This window comes from Megachile rotundata, chromosome 11 (assembly GCF_050947335.1).
Source record: "Megachile rotundata isolate GNS110a chromosome 11, iyMegRotu1, whole genome shotgun sequence".
Taxonomy (NCBI): domain Eukaryota; kingdom Metazoa; phylum Arthropoda; class Insecta; order Hymenoptera; family Megachilidae; genus Megachile; species Megachile rotundata.
In genome coordinates this window covers 5,704,053-5,721,918 of record NC_134993.1, presented here as the reverse complement: position 1 = coordinate 5,721,918, position 17,866 = coordinate 5,704,053, and positions in this window count along the sequence as shown.

Here is a 17,866-nt window from a genome sequence, read left to right as displayed (position 1 = left end):
GCGACTGTGTGTTTGTGATTGTGTGAACGTGATTGTGTGATTGTGATTGAGTGATCGTGATTGTGTGATCGTGATTGTGTGATTGTGATTGTGTGATCGTGATTGTGTGATGGTGATTGTGTGATCGTCATTGTGTGACCTTGATTGTGTGATTGTGATTGTGTGGTTTTGATTGTGTGATTGTGATTGTGTGATTGTGATTGTGTGATCGTGATTGTGTGATCGTGATTGTGTGATTGTGATTGTGTGATCGTGATTGTGTGATGGTGATTGTGTGATCGTCATTGTGTGACCTTGATTGTGTGATTGTGATTGTGTGATTTTGATTGTGTGATTGTGATTGTGTGATTGTGATTGTGTGATCGTGATTGTGTGATCGTGATTGTGTGATCGTGATTGTGTGGTCGAGATTGTGTGATGGTGATTGTGTGATCGTCATTGTGTGGCGTTGCTTGTGTGATTGTGATTGTGTGATCGTGATCGTGTGATCGTGATCGTGTGATCGTGATCGTGTGATCGCGACTGTGTGTTTGTGATTGTGTGAACGTGATTGTGTGATCGTGATTGTGTGATCGTGATTGTGTGGTCGAGATTGTGTGATGGTGATTGTGTGATCGTCATTGTGTGGCGTGGCTTGTGTGATTGTGATTGTGTGATCGTGATTGTGTGATCGTGATTGTGTGATCGTGATTGTGGGATTGTGACTGTGTGATTGTGTGATTGTGGTTGTGTGATTGTGATTGTGGGATTGTGATTGTTGGATTCTGATTGTGGGATTGTGATTGTGTGATTGTGATTGTGTGATTGTGTGATTGTGATTGTGTGATTGTGATTGTGTGATTGTGATTGTGTGATTGTGATTGTGATTGTGATTGTGTGATCGTAATCGTGTGATCGTGATCGTGTGATCGTGATCGTGTGATCGTGATCGTGTGATCGCGACTGTGTTTTTGTGATTGTGTGATTGTGATTGAGTGATCGTGATTGTGTGATCGTGATTGTGTGATTGTGATTGTGTGATTGTGATTGTGTGATCGTGATTGCGTGATCGTGATTGTGTGATCGTGATTGTGTGATCGTGATTGTGTGATCGTGATTGTGTGACTGTGTGATTGTCTGATTGTGTTATTGTGATTGTGTGATTGTGATTGTATGATTGTGATTGTGTGATCGTGACTGTGTGGTCGTGATTGTGTGATTGTGATTGTGTGATTGTGATTGAGTGATCGTGATTGTGTGATCGTGATTGTGTGATTGTGATTGTGCGATTGTGATTGTGTGATCGTGACTGTGTGATCGTGATTGTGTGATCGTGATCGTGTGATCGCGACTGTGTGTTTGTGATTGTGTGAACGTGATTGTGTGATCGTGATTGTGTGATCGTGATTGTGTGGTCGAGATTGTGTGATGGTGATTGTGTGATCGTCATTGTGTGGCGTGGCTTGTGTGATTGTGATTGTGTGATCGTGATCGTGTGATCGTGATCGTGTGATCGCGACTGTGTGCTTGTGATTGTGTGATTGTGATTGAGTGATCGTGATTGTGTGATCGTGATTGTGTGATTGTGATTGTGTGATCGTGATTGTGTGATGGTGATTGTGTGATCGTGATTGTGGTATTGTGACTGTGTGATTGTGTGATTGTGGTTGTGTGATTGTGATTGTGTGACTCTGATTGTGTGATCGTGACTGTGTGATCGTAATTGTGTGATCGTGACTGTGTGATCGTGATTGTGTGATCGTGATGGTGTGATCGCGACTGTGTGTTTGTGATTGTGTGAACGTGATTGTGTGATTGTGATTGAGTGATCGTGATTGTGTGATTGTGAGTGTGTGATTGTGATTGTGTGATCGTGATTGTGTGATGGTGATTGTGTGATCGTCATTGTGTGACCTTGATTGTGTGATTGTGATTGTGTGGTTTTGATTGTGTGATTGTGATTGTGTGATTGTGATTGTGTGATCGTGATTGTGTGACCGTGATTGTGTGATTGTGATTGTGTGATCGTGATTGTGTGATGGTGATTGTGTGATCGTCATTGTGTGACCTTGATTGTGTGATTGTGATTGTGTGATTTTGATTGTGTGATTGTGATTGTGTGATCGTGATTGTGTGATCGTGATTGTGTGATCGTGATTGTGTGGTCGAGATTGTGTGATGGTGATTGTGTGATCGTCATTGTGTGGCGTTGCTTGTGTGATTGTGATTGTGTGATCGTGATCGTGTGATCGTGATCGTGTGATCGCGACTGTGTGTTTGTGATTGTGTGATTGTGATTGAGTGATCGTGATTGTGTGATCGTGATTGTGTGATTGTGATTGTGTGATCGTGATTGTGTGATGGTGATTGTGTGATCGTCATTGTGTGACCTTGATTGTGTGATTGTGATTGTGTGGTTTTGATTGTGTGATTGTGATTGTGTGATTGTGATTGTGTGATCGTGATTGTGTGATCGTGATTGTGTGATCGCGATTGTGTGATCGTGATTGTGTGATCGTGATTGTGTGATCGTGATTGTGTGACTGTGTGATTGTCTGATTGTGTTATTGTGATTGTGTTATTGTGATTGTGTGATTGTGATTGTGTGATCGGGACTGTGTGGTCGTGATTGTGTGATCGTGATTGTGGGATTGTGACTGTATGATTGTGTGATTGTGGTTGTGTGATTGTGATTGTGTGACTCTGATTGTGTGATCGTGACTGTGTGATCGTGATTGTGATTGTGATTGTGTGATTGTGATTGTGTGATCGTGATTGTGGGATTGTGATTGTGTGATTGTGATTGTGTGATTGTGATTGTGTGATTGTGATTGTGTGATTGTGATTGTGTGATTGTGATTGTGTGATTGTGATTGTGTGATTGTGATTGTGTGATTGTGATTGTGTGATTGTGATTGTGTGATTGTGATTGTGTGATCGTGATTGTATGATTGTGATTGTGTGATTGTGACTGTGTGATCGTAATTGTGTGATCGTGACTATGTGATCGTGATTGTGTGATCGTGATCGTTTGATCGCGACTGTGTGTTTGTGATTGTGTGAACGTGATTGTGTGATCGTGATTGTGTGATCGTGATTGTGTGATCGTGATTGAGTGGTCGTGATTGTGTGATGGTGATTGTGCGATCGTCATTGTGTGACCTGGATTGTGTGATTGTGATTGTGTGATGGTGATTGTGTGATGGTGATTGTGTGATCGTGATTGTGTGATCGTGATTGTGTGATCGTGATTGTGTGATCGTGATTGTGTGATCATGATTGTGTGATCGTGATTGTGTGATTGTGTGATTGTGTGATTGTCTGATTGTGTTATTGTGATTGTGTGATTGCGATTGTGATATTGTGATTGTGTGATTGTAATTGTGTGATTCTGATTGTGTGATTGTGATTGTGTGATCGTGATTGTGTGATCGTGATTGTGTGATCGTGATTGTGGGATTGTGACTGTGTGATTGTGTGATTGCGGTTGTGTGATTGTGATTGTGGGATTGTGATTGTGGGATTCTGATTGTGGGATTGTGATTGTGTGATTGTGATTGTGTGATCGTGATCGTTTGATCGCGACTGTGTGTTTGTGATTGTGTGAACGTGATTGTGTGATCGTGAGTGTGTGATCGTGATTGTGTGATCGTGATTGAGTGGTCGTGATTGTGTGATGGTGATTGTGCGATCGTCATTGTGTGACCTGGATTGTGTGATTGTGATTGTGTGATGGTGATTGTGTGATGGTGATTGTGTGATCGTGATTGTGTGATCGTGATTGTGTGATCGTGATTGTGTGATCGTGATTGTGTGATCATGATTGTGTGATCGTGATTGTGTGATTGTGTGATTGTGTGATTGTCTGATTGTGTTATTGTGATTGTGTGATTGCGATTGTGATATTGTGATTGTGTGATTGTGATTGTGTGATTGTGATTGTGTGATTGTGATTGTGTGATCGTGATTGTGTGATCGTGATTGTGTGATCGTGATTGTGGGATTGTGACTGTGTGATTGTGTGATTGCGGTTGTGTGATTGTGATTGTGGGATTGTGATTGTGGGATTCTGATTGTGGGTTTGTGATTGTGTGAATGTGATTGTGTGATTGTGTGATTGTGATTGTGTGATTGTGATTGTGTGATTGTGATTGTGATTGTGTGATCGTGATCGTGTGATCGTGATCGTGTGATCGTGATCGTGTGATCGCGACTGTGTTTTTGTGATTGTGTGATTGTGATTGAGTGATCGTGATTGTGTGATCGTGATTGTGTGATTGTGATTGCGTGATTGTGATTGTGTGATCGTGATTGCGTGATCGTGATTGTGTGATCGTGATTGTGTGATCGTGATTGTGTGATCGTGATTGTGTGATCGTGAATGTGTGACTGTGTGATTGTCTGATTGTGTTATTGTGATTGTGTGATTGTGATTGTATGATTGTGATTGTGTGATCGTGACTGTGTGGTCGTGATTGTGTGTTTGTGATTGTGTGATTGTGATTGAGTGATCGTGATTGTGTGATCGTGATTGTGTGATTGTGATTGTGTGATCGTGATTGTGTGATGGTGATTGTGTGATCGTCATTGTGTGACCTTGATTGTGTGATTGTGATTGTGTGGTTTTGATTGTGTGATTGTGATTGTGTGATTGTGATTGTGTGATCGTGATTGTGTGATTGTGATTGTGTGATCGTGATTGTGTGATCGTGATTGTGTGATCGTGATTGTGTGACTGTGTGATTGTCTGATTGTGTTATTGTGATTGTGTGATCGTGATTGTGTGATTGTGATTGTGTGATTGTGATTGTGTGATTGTGATTGTGTGATTGTGATTGTGTGATCGTGATTGTATGATTGTGATTGTGTGATTGTGACTGTGTGATCGTAATTGTGTGATCGTGACTATGTGATCGTGATTGTGTGATCGTGATCGTTTAATCGCGACTGTGTGTTTGTGATTGTGTGAACGTGATTGTGTGATCGTGATTGTGTGATCGTGATTGTGTGACTGTGTGATTGTCTGATTGTGTTATTGTGATTGTGTGATTGTGATTGTGTGATTGTGATTGTGTGATTGTGATTGTGTGATTGTGATTGTGTGATTGTGATTGTGTGATTGTGATTGTGTGATTGTGATTGTGTGATTGTGATTGTGTGATTGTGATTGTGTGATTGTGATTGTGTGATTGTGATTGTGTGATCGGGACTGTGTGGTCGTGATTGTGTGATCGTGATTGTGGGATTGTGACTGTATGATTGTGTGATTGTGGTTGTGTGATTGTGATTGTGTGACTCTGATTGTGTGATCGTGACTGTGTGATCGTGATCGTGATTGTGATTGTGTGATTGTGATTGTGTGATCGTGATTGTGGGATTGTGATTGTGTGATTGTGATTGTGTGATTGTGATTGTGTGATTGTGATTGTGTGATTGTGATTGTGTGATTGTGATTGTGTGATTGTGATTGTGTGATTGTGATTGTGTGATTGTGATTGTGTGATCGTGATTGTATGATTGTGATTGTGTGATTGTGACTGTGTGATCGTAATTGTGTGATCGTGACTATGTGATCGTGATTGTGTGATCGTGATCGTTTGATCGCGACTGTGTGTTTGTGATTGTGTGAACGTGATTGTGTGATCGTGATTGTGTGACTGTGTGATTGTCTGATTGTGTTATTGTGATTGTGTGATTGTGATTGTGTGATTGTGATTGTGTGATCGTGATTGTGTGATCGTGATTGTGTGACTGTGTGATTGTCTAATTGTGTTATTGTGATTGTGTGATCGTGATTGTGTGACTGTGTGATTGTCTGATTGTGTTATTGTGATTGTGTGATTGTGATTGTATGATCGTGATTGTGTGATCGTGACTGTGTGGTCGTGATTGTGTGATTGTGATTGTGTGATTGTGATTGAGTGATCGTGATTGTGTGATCGTGATTGTGTGATTGTGATTGTGCGATTGTGATTGTGTGATCGTGACTGTGTGATCGTGATTGTGTGATCGTGATCGAGTGATCGCGACTGTGTGCTTGTGATTGTGTGAACGTGATTGTGTGATCGTGATTGTGTGATCGTGATTGTGTGGTCGAGATTGTGTGATGGTGATTGTGTGATCGTCATTGTGTGGCCTTGATTGTGTGATTGTGATTGTGTGATCGTGATCGTGTGATCGTGATCGTGTGATCGTGATCGTGTGATCGCGACTGTGTTTTTGTGATTGTGTGATTGTGATTGAGTGATCGTGATTGTGTGATCGTGATTGTGTGATTGTGATTGTATGATTGTGATTGTGTGATCGTGACTGTGTGGTCGTCATTGTGTGATCGTGATTGTGGGATTGTGACTGTGTGATTGTGTGATTGTGGTTGTGTGCTTGTGATTGTGTGACTCTGATTGTGTGATCGTGACTGTGTGATCGTGATTGTGTGATCGTGACTGTGTGATCGTGATTGTGTGATCGTGATCGTGTGATCGCAACTCTGTGTTTGTGATTGTGTGAACGTGATTGTGTGATCGTGAATGTGTGATCGTGATTGTGTGATCGTGATTGAGTGGTCGTGATTGTGTGATGGTGATTGTGTGATCGTCATTGTGCGACCTTGATTGTGTTATTGTGATTGTGTGATTGTGATTGTGTGATTGTGATTGTGTGATCGTGATTGTGTGATCGTGACTGTGTGGTCGTGATTGTGTGATCGTGATTGTGGTATTGTGACTGTGTGATTGTGTGATTGTGGTTGTGTGATTGTGATTGTGTGACTCTGATTGTGTGATCGTGACTGTGTGATCGTAATTGTGTGATCGTGACTGTGTGATCGTGATTGTGTGATCGTGATGGTGTGATCGCGACTGTGTGTTTGTGATTGTGTGAACGTGATTGTGTGATTGTGATTGAGTGATCGTGATTGTGTGATCGTGATTGTGTGATTGCGATTGTGTGATCGTGATTGTGTGATGGTGATTGTGTGATCGTCATTGTGTGACCTTGATTGTGTGATTGTGATTGTGTGGTTTTGATTGTGTGATTGTGATTGTGTGATTGTGATTGTGTGATCGTGATTGTGTGATCGTGATTGTGTGATTGTGATTGTGTGATCGTGATTGTGTGATGGTGATTGTGTGATCGTCATTGTGTGACCTTGATTGTGTGATTGTGATTGTGTGATTTTGATTGTGTGATTGTGATTGTGTGATCGTGATTGTGTGATCGTGATTGTGTGATCGTGATTGTGTGGTCGAGATTGTGTGATGGTGATTGTGTGATCGTCATTGTGTGGCGTTGCTTGTGTGATTGTGATTGTGTGATCGTGATCGTGTGATCGTGATCGTGTGATCGCGACTGTGTGTTTGTGATTGTGTGAACGTGATTGTGTGATCGTGATTGTGTGATCGTGATTGTGTGGTCGAGATTGTGTGATGGTGATTGTGTGATCGTCATTGTGTGGCGTGGCTTGTGTGATTGTGATTGTGTGATCGTGATTGTGTGATCGTGACTGTGTGGTCGTCATTGTGTGATCGTGATTGTGGGATTGTGACTGTGTGATTGTGTGATTGTGGTTGTGTGATTGTGATTGTGTGACTCTGATTGTGTGATCGTGACTGTGTGATCGTGATTGTGTGATCGTGACTGTGTGATCGTGATTGTGTGATCGTGATCGTGTGATCGCAACTCTGTGTTTGTGATTGTGTGAACGTGATTGTGTGATCGTGAATGTGTGATCGTGATTGTGTGATCGTGATTGAGTGGTCGTGATTGTGTGATGGTGATTGTGTGATCGTCATTGTGCGACCTTGATTGTGTTATTGTGATTGTGTGATTGTGATTGTGTGATTGTGATTGTGTGATCGTGATTGTGTGATCGTGACTGTGTGGTCGTGATTGTGTGATCGTGATTGTGGTATTGTGACTGTGTGATTGTGTGATTGTGGTTGTGTGATTGTGATTGTGTGACTCTGATTGTGTGATCGTGACTGTGTGATCGTAATTGTGTGATCGTGACTGTGTGATCGTGATTGTGTGATCGTGATGGTGTGATCGCGACTGTGTGTTTGTGATTGTGTGAACGTGATTGTGTGATTGTGATTGAGTGATCGTGATTGTGTGATCGTGATTGTGTGATTGTGATTGTGTAATCGTGATTGTGTGATGGTGATTGTGTGATCGTCATTGTGTGACCTTGATTGTGTGATTGTGATTGTGTGATTGTGATTGTGTGATCGTGATTGTGTGATCGTGATTGTGTGATCGTGATTGTGTGGTCGAGATTGTGTGATGGTGATTGTGTGATCGTCATTGTGTGGCGTTGCTTGTGTGATTGTGATTGTGTGATCGTGATCGTGTGATCGTGATCGTGTGATCGCGACTGTGTGTTTGTGATTGTGTGATTGTGATTGAGTGATCGTGATTGTGTGATCGTGATTGTGTGATTGTGATTGTGTGATCGTGATTGTGTGATGGTGATTGTGTGATCGTCATTGTGTGACCTTGATTGTGTGACTGTGATTGTGTGGTTTTGATTGTGTGATTGTGATTGTGTGATTGTGATTGTGTGATCGTGATTGTGTGATTGTGATTGTGTGATCGTGATTGTGTGATCGTGATTGTGTGATCGTGATTGTGTGACTGTGTGATTGTCTGATTGTGTTATTGTGATTGTGTGATCGTGATTGTGTGATTGTGATTGTGTGATTGTGATTGTGTGATTGTGATTGTGTGATTGTGATTGTGTGATTGTGATTGTGTGATCGTGATTGTATGATTGTGATTGTGTGATTGTGACTGTGTGATCGTAATTGTGTGATCGTGACTATGTGATCGTGATTGTGTGATCGTGATCGTTTAATCGCGACTGTGTGTTTGTGATTGTGTGAACGTGATTGTGTGATCGTGATTGTGTGATCGTGATTGTGTGACTGCGTGATTGTCTGATTGTGTTATTGTGATTGTGTGATTGTGATTGTGTGATTGTGATTGTGTGATTGTGATTGTGTGATTGTGATTGTGTGATTGTGATTGTGTGATTGTGATTGTGTGATTGTGATTGTGTGATCGGGACTGTGTGGTCGTGATTGTGTGATCGTGATTGTGGGATTGTGACTGTATGATTGTGTGATTGTGGTTGTGTGATTGTGATTGTGTGACTCTGATTGTGTGATCGTGACTGTGTGATCGTGATCGTGATTGTGATTGTGTGATTGTGATTGTGTGATCGTGATTGTGGGATTGTGATTGTGTGATTGTGATTGTGTGATTGTGATTGTGTGATTGTGATTGTGTGATTGTGATTGTGTGATTGTGATTGTGTGATTGTGATTGTGTGATTGTGATTGTGTGATTGTGATTGTGTGATCGTGATTGTATGATTGTGATTGTGTGATTGTGACTGTGTGATCGTAATTGTGTGATCGTGACTATGTGATCGTGATTGTGTGATCGTGATCGTTTGATCGCGACTGTGTGTTTGTGATTGTGTGAACGTGATTGTGTGATCGTGATTGTGTGATCGTGATTGTGTGACTGTGTGATTGTCTGATTGTGTTATTGTGATTGTGTGATTGTGATTGTGTGATTGTGATTGTGTGATCGTGATTGTGTGATCGTGATTGTGTGACTGTGTGATTGTCTAATTGTGTTATTGTGATTGTGTGATCGTGATTGTGTGACTGTGTGATTGTCTGATTGTGTTATTGTGATTGTGTGATTGTGATTGTATGATTGTGATTGTGTGATTGTGATTGTGTGATTGTGATTGTGTGATTGTGATTGTGTGATTGTGATTGTGTGACTCTGATTGTGTGATCGTGACTGTGTGATCGTGATCGTGAGTGTGATTGTGTGATTGTGATTGTGTGATCGTGATTGTGGGATTGTGATTGTGTGATTGTGATTGTGTGATTGTGATTGTGTGATTGTGATTGTGTGATTGTGATTGTGTGATTGTGATTGTGTCATTGTGATTGTGTGATTGTGATTGTGTGATCGTGATTGTATGATTGTGATTGTGTGATTGTGACTGTGTGGTCGTGATTGTGTGATTGTGATTGTGTGATTGTGATTGAGTGATCGTGATTGTGTGATCGTGATTGTGTGATTGTGATTGTGCGATTGTGATTGTGTGATCGTGACTGTGTGATCGTGATTGTGTGATCGTGATCGTGTGATCGTGATCGTGTGATCGTGATCGTGTGATCGTGATCGTGTGATCGTGATCGTGTGATCGCGACTGTGTTTTTGTGATTGTGTGATTGTGATTGAGTGATCGTGATTGTGTGATCGTGATTGTGTGATTGTGATTGTTTGATTGTGATTGTGTGATCGTGATTGTGTGATCGTGATTGTGTGATCGTGATTGTGTGATCGTGATTGTGTGATCGTGATTGTGTGACTGTGTGATTGTCTGATTGTGTTATTGTGATTGTGTGATTGTGATTGTATGATTGTGATTGTGTGATCGTGACTGTGTGGTCGTCATTGTGTGATCGTGATTGTGGGATTGTGACTGTGTGATTGTGTGATTGTGGTTGTGTGATTGTGATTGTGTGACTCTGATTGTGTGATCGTGACTGTGTGATCGTGATTGTGTGATCGTGACTGTGTGATCGTGATTGTGTGATCGTGATCGTGTGATCGCAACTCTGTGTTTGTGATTGTGTGAACGTGATTGTGTGATCGTGAATGTGTGATCGTGATTGTGTGATCGTGATTGAGTGGTCGTGATTGTGTGATGGTGATTGTGTGATCGTCATTGTGCGACCTTGATTGTGTTATTGTGATTGTGTGATTGTGATTGTGTGATTGTGATTGTGTGATCGTGATTGTGTGATCGTGACTGTGTGGTCGTGATTGTGTGATCGTGATTGTGGTATTGTGACTGTGTGATTGTGTGATTGTGGTTGTGTGATTGTGATTGTGTGACTCTGATTGTGTGATCGTGACTGTGTGATCGTAATTGTGTGATCGTGACTGTGTGATCATGATTGTGTGATCGTGATGGTGTGATCGCGACTGTGTGTTTGTGATTGTGTGAACGTGATTGTGTGATTGTGATTGAGTGATCGTGATTGTGTGATCGTGATTGTGTGATTGTGATTGTGTGATCGTGATTGTGTGATGGTGATTGTGTGATCGTCATTGTGTGACCTTGATTGTGTGATTGTGATTGTGTGGTTTTGATTGTGTGATTGTGATTGTGTGATTGTGATTGTGTGATCGTGATTGTGTGATCGTGATTGTGTGATTGTGATTGTGTGATCGTGATTGTGTGATGGTGATTGTGTGATCGTCATTGTGTGACCTTGATTGTGTGATTGTGATTGTGTGATTTTGATTGTGTGATTGTGATTGTGTGATTGTGATTGTGTGATCGTGATTGTGTGATCGTGATTGTGTGATCGTGATTGTGTGGTCGAGATTGTGTGATGGTGATTGTGTGATCGTCATTGTGTGGCGTTGCTTGTGTGATTGTGATTGTGTGATCGTGATCGTGTGATCGTGATCGTGTGATCGTGATCGTGTGATCGCGACTGTGTGTTTGTGATTGTGTGAACGTGATTGTGTGATCGTGATTGTGTGATCGTGATTGTGTGGTCGAGATTGTGTGATGGTGATTGTGTGATCGTCATTGTGTGGCGTGGCTTGTGTGATTGTGATTGTGTGATCGTGATTGTGTGATCGTGATTGTGTGATCGTGATTGTGGGATTGTGACTGTGTGATTGTGTGATTGTGGTTGTGTGATTGTGATTGTGGGATTGTGATTGTTGGATTCTGATTGTGGGATTGTGATTGTGTGATTGTGTGATTGTGATTGTGTGATTGTGATTGTGTGATTGTGATTGTGTGATTGTGATTGTGATTGTGATTGTGTGATCGTAATCGTGTGATCGTGATCGTGTGATCGTGATCGTGTGATCGTGATCGTGTGATCGCGACTGTGTTTTTGTGATTGTGTGATTGTGATTGAGTGATCGTGATTGTGTGATCGTGATTGTGTGATTGTGATTGTGTGATTGTGATTGTGTGATCGTGATTGCGTGATCGTGATTGTGTGATCGTGATTGTGTGATCGTGATTGTGTGATCGTGATTGTGTGACTGTGTGATTGTCTGATTGTGTTATTGTGATTGTGTGATTGTGATTGTATGATTGTGATTGTGTGATCGTGACTGTGTGGTCGTGATTGTGTGATTGTGATTGTGTGATTGTGATTGAGTGATCGTGATTGTGTGATCGTGATTGTGTGATTGTGATTGTGCGATTGTGATTGTGTGATCGTGACTGTGTGATCGTGATTGTGTGATCGTGATCGTGTGATCGCGACTGTGTGTTTGTGATTGTGTGAACGTGATTGTGTGATCGTGATTGTGTGATCGTGATTGTGTGGTCGAGATTGTGTGATGGTGATTGTGTGATCGTCATTGTGTGGCGTGGCTTGTGTGATTGTGATTGTGTGATCGTGATCGTGTGATCGTGATCGTGTGATCGCGACTGTGTGCTTGTGATTGTGTGATTGTGATTGAGTGATCGTGATTGTGTGATCGTGATTGTGTGATTGTGATTGTGTGATCGTGATTGTGTGATGGTGATTGTGTGATCGTGATTGTGGTATTGTGACTGTGTGATTGTGTGATTGTGGTTGTGTGATTGTGATTGTGTGACTCTGATTGTGTGATCGTGACTGTGTGATCGTAATTGTGTGATCGTGACTGTGTGATCGTGATTGTGTGATCGTGATGGTGTGATCGCGACTGTGTGTTTGTGATTGTGTGAACGTGATTGTGTGATTGTGATTGAGTGATCGTGATTGTGTGATTGTGAGTGTGTGATTGTGATTGTGTGATCGTGATTGTGTGATGGTGATTGTGTGATCGTCATTGTGTGACCTTGATTGTGTGATTGTGATTGTGTGGTTTTGATTGTGTGATTGTGATTGTGTGATTGTGATTGTGTGATCGTGATTGTGTGACCGTGATTGTGTGATTGTGATTGTGTGATCGTGATTGTGTGATGGTGATTGTGTGATCGTCATTGTGTGACCTTGATTGTGTGATTGTGATTGTGTGATTTTGATTGTGTGATTGTGATTGTGTGATCGTGATTGTGTGATCGTGATTGTGTGATCGTGATTGTGTGGTCGAGATTGTGTGATGGTGATTGTGTGATCGTCATTGTGTGGCGTTGCTTGTGTGATTGTGATTGTGTGATCGTGATCGTGTGATCGTGATCGTGTGATCGCGACTGTGTGTTTGTGATTGTGTGATTGTGATTGAGTGATCGTGATTGTGTGATCGTGATTGTGTGATTGTGATTGTGTGATCGTGATTGTGTGATGGTGATTGTGTGATCGTCATTGTGTGACCTTGATTGTGTGATTGTGATTGTGTGGTTTTGATTGTGTGATTGTGATTGTGTGATTGTGATTGTGTGATCGTGATTGTGTGATCGTGATTGTGTGATCGCGATTGTGTGATCGTGATTGTGTGATCGTGATTGTGTGATCGTGATTGTGTGACTGTGTGATTGTCTGATTGTGTTATTGTGATTGTGTTATTGTGATTGTGTGATTGTGATTGTGTGATCGGGACTGTGTGGTCGTGATTGTGTGATCGTGATTGTGGGATTGTGACTGTATGATTGTGTGATTGTGGTTGTGTGATTGTGATTGTGTGACTCTGATTGTGTGATCGTGACTGTGTGATCGTGATTGTGATTGTGATTGTGTGATTGTGATTGTGTGATCGTGATTGTGGGATTGTGATTGTGTGATTGTGATTGTGTGATTGTGATTGTGTGATTGTGATTGTGTGATTGTGATTGTGTGATTGTGATTGTGTGATTGTGATTGTGTGATTGTGATTGTGTGATTGTGATTGTGTGATTGTGATTGTGTGATTGTGATTGTGTGATCGTGATTGTATGATTGTGATTGTGTGATTGTGACTGTGTGATCGTAATTGTGTGATCGTGACTATGTGATCGTGATTGTGTGATCGTGATCGTTTGATCGCGACTGTGTGTTTGTGATTGTGTGAACGTGATTGTGTGATCGTGATTGTGTGATCGTGATTGTGTGATCGTGATTGAGTGGTCGTGATTGTGTGATGGTGATTGTGCGATCGTCATTGTGTGACCTGGATTGTGTGATTGTGATTGTGTGATGGTGATTGTGTGATGGTGATTGTGTGATCGTGATTGTGTGATCGTGATTGTGTGATCGTGATTGTGTGATCGTGATTGTGTGATCATGATTGTGTGATCGTGATTGTGTGATTGTGTGATTGTGTGATTGTCTGATTGTGTTATTGTGATTGTGTGATTGCGATTGTGATATTGTGATTGTGTGATTGTAATTGTGTGATTCTGATTGTGTGATTGTGATTGTGTGATCGTGATTGTGTGATCGTGATTGTGTGATCGTGATTGTGGGATTGTGACTGTGTGATTGTGTGATTGCGGTTGTGTGATTGTGATTGTGGGATTGTGATTGTGGGATTCTGATTGTGGGATTGTGATTGTGTGATTGTGATTGTGTGATCGTGATCGTTTGATCGCGACTGTGTGTTTGTGATTGTGTGAACGTGATTGTGTGATCGTGAGTGTGTGATCGTGATTGTGTGATCGTGATTGAGTGGTCGTGATTGTGTGATGGTGATTGTGCGATCGTCATTGTGTGACCTGGATTGTGTGATTGTGATTGTGTGATGGTGATTGTGTGATGGTGATTGTGTGATCGTGATTGTGTGATCGTGATTGTGTGATCGTGATTGTGTGATCGTGATTGTGTGATCATGATTGTGTGATCGTGATTGTGTGATTGTGTGATTGTGTGATTGTCTGATTGTGTTATTGTGATTGTGTGATTGCGATTGTGATATTGTGATTGTGTGATTGTGATTGTGTGATTGTGATTGTGTGATTGTGATTGTGTGATCGTGATTGTGTGATCGTGATTGTGTGATCGTGATTGTGGGATTGTGACTGTGTGATTGTGTGATTGCGGTTGTGTGATTGTGATTGTGGGATTGTGATTGTGGGATTCTGATTGTGGGATTGTGATTGTGTGAATGTGATTGTGTGATTGTGTGATTGTGATTGTGTGATTGTGATTGTGTGATTGTGATTGTGATTGTGTGATCGTGATCGTGTGATCGTGATCGTGTGATCGTGATCGTGTGATCGCGACTGTGTTTTTGTGATTGTGTGATTGTGATTGAGTGATCGTGATTGTGTGATCGTGATTGTGTGATTGTGATTGCGTGATTGTGATTGTGTGATCGTGATTGCGTGATCGTGATTGTGTGATCGTGATTGTGTGATCGTGATTGTGTGATCGTGATTGTGTGATCGTGAATGTGTGACTGTGTGATTGTCTGATTGTGTTATTGTGATTGTGTGATTGTGATTGTATGATTGTGATTGTGTGATCGTGACTGTGTGGTCGTGATTGTGTGTTTGTGATTGTGTGATTGTGATTGAGTGATCGTGATTGTGTGATCGTGATTGTGTGATTGTGATTGTGTGATCGTGATTGTGTGATGGTGATTGTGTGATCGTCATTGTGTGACCTTGATTGTGTGATTGTGATTGTGTGGTTTTGATTGTGTGATTGTGATTGTGTGATTGTGATTGTGTGATCGTGATTGTGTGATTGTGATTGTGTGATCGTGATTGTGTGATCGTGATTGTGTGATCGTGATTGTGTGACTGTGTGATTGTCTGATTGTGTTATTGTGATTGTGTGATCGTGATTGTGTGATTGTGATTGTGTGATTGTGATTGTGTGATTGTGATTGTGTGATTGTGATTGTGTGATCGTGATTGTATGATTGTGATTGTGTGATTGTGACTGTGTGATCGTAATTGTGTGATCGTGACTATGTGATCGTGATTGTGTGATCGTGATCGTTTAATCGCGACTGTGTGTTTGTGATTGTGTGAACGTGATTGTGTGATCGTGATTGTGTGATCGTGATTGTGTGACTGTGTGATTGTCTGATTGTGTTATTGTGATTGTGTGATTGTGATTGTGTGATTGTGATTGTGTGATTGTGATTGTGTGATTGTGATTGTGTGATTGTGATTGTGTGATTGTGATTGTGTGATTGTGATTGTGTGATTGTGATTGTGTGATTGTGATTGTGTGATTGTGATTGTGTGATTGTGATTGTGTGATTGTGATTGTGTGATCGGGACTGTGTGGTCGTGATTGTGTGATCGTGATTGTGGGATTGTGACTGTATGATTGTGTGATTGTGGTTGTGTGATTGTGATTGTGTGACTCTGATTGTGTGATCGTGACTGTGTGATCGTGATCGTGATTGTGATTGTGTGATTGTGATTGTGTGATCGTGATTGTGGGATTGTGATTGTGTGATTGTGATTGTGTGATTGTGATTGTGTGATTGTGATTGTGTGATTGTGATTGTGTGATTGTGATTGTGTGATTGTGATTGTGTGATTGTGATTGTGTGATTGTGATTGTGTGATTGTGATTGTGTGATCGTGATTGTATGATTGTGATTGTGTGATTGTGACTGTGTGATCGTAATTGTGTGATCGTGACTATGTGATCGTGATTGTGTGATCGTGATCGTTTGATCGCGACTGTGTGTTTGTGATTGTGTGAACGTGATTGTGTGATCGTGATTGTGTGATCGTGATTGTGTGACTGTGTGATTGTCTGATTGTGTTATTGTGATTGTGTGATTGTGATTGTGTGATTGTGATTGTGTGATCGTGATTGTGTGATCGTGATTGTGTGACTGTGTGATTGTCTAATTGTGTTATTGTGATTGTGTGATCGTGATTGTGTGACTGTGTGATTGTCTGATTGTGTTATTGTGATTGTGTGATTGTGATTGTATGATCGTGATTGTGTGATCGTGACTGTGTGGTCGTGATTGTGTGATTGTGATTGTGTGATTGTGATTGAGTGATCGTGATTGTGTGATCGTGATTGTGTGATTGTGATTGTGCGATTGTGATTGTGTGATCGTGACTGTGTGATCGTGATTGTGTGATCGTGATCGAGTGATCGCGACTGTGTGCTTGTGATTGTGTGAACGTGATTGTGTGATCGTGATTGTGTGATCGTGATTGTGTGGTCGAGATTGTGTGATGGTGATTGTGTGATCGTCATTGTGTGGCCTTGATTGTGTGATTGTGATTGTGTGATCGTGATCGTGTGATCGTGATCGTGTGATCGTGATCGTGTGATCGTGATCGTGTGATCGCGACTGTGTTTTTGTGATTGTGTGATTGTGATTGAGTGATCGTGATTGTGTGATCGTGATTGTGTGATTGTGATTGTATGATTGTGATTGTGTGATCGTGACTGTGTGGTCGTCATTGTGTGATCGTGATTGTGGGATTGTGACTGTGTGATTGTGTGATTGTGGTTGTGTGCTTGTGATTGTGTGACTCTGATTGTGTGATCGTGACTGTGTGATCGTGATTGTGTGATCGTGACTGTGTGATCGTGATTGTGTGATCGTGATCGTGTGATCGCAACTCTGTGTTTGTGATTGTGTGAACGTGATTGTGTGATCGTGAATGTGTGATCGTGATTGTGTGATCGTGATTGAGTGGTCGTGATTGTGTGATGGTGATTGTGTGATCGTCATTGTGCGACCTTGATTGTGTTATTGTGATTGTGTGATTGTGATTGTGTGATTGTGATTGTGTGATCGTGATTGTGTGATCGTGACTGTGTGGTCGTGATTGTGTGATCGTGATTGTGGTATTGTGACTGTGTGATTGTGTGATTGTGGTTGTGTGATTGTGATTGTGTGACTCTGATTGTGTGATCGTGACTGTGTGATCGTAATTGTGTGATCGTGACTGTGTGATCGTGATTGTGTGATCGTGATGGTGTGATCGCGA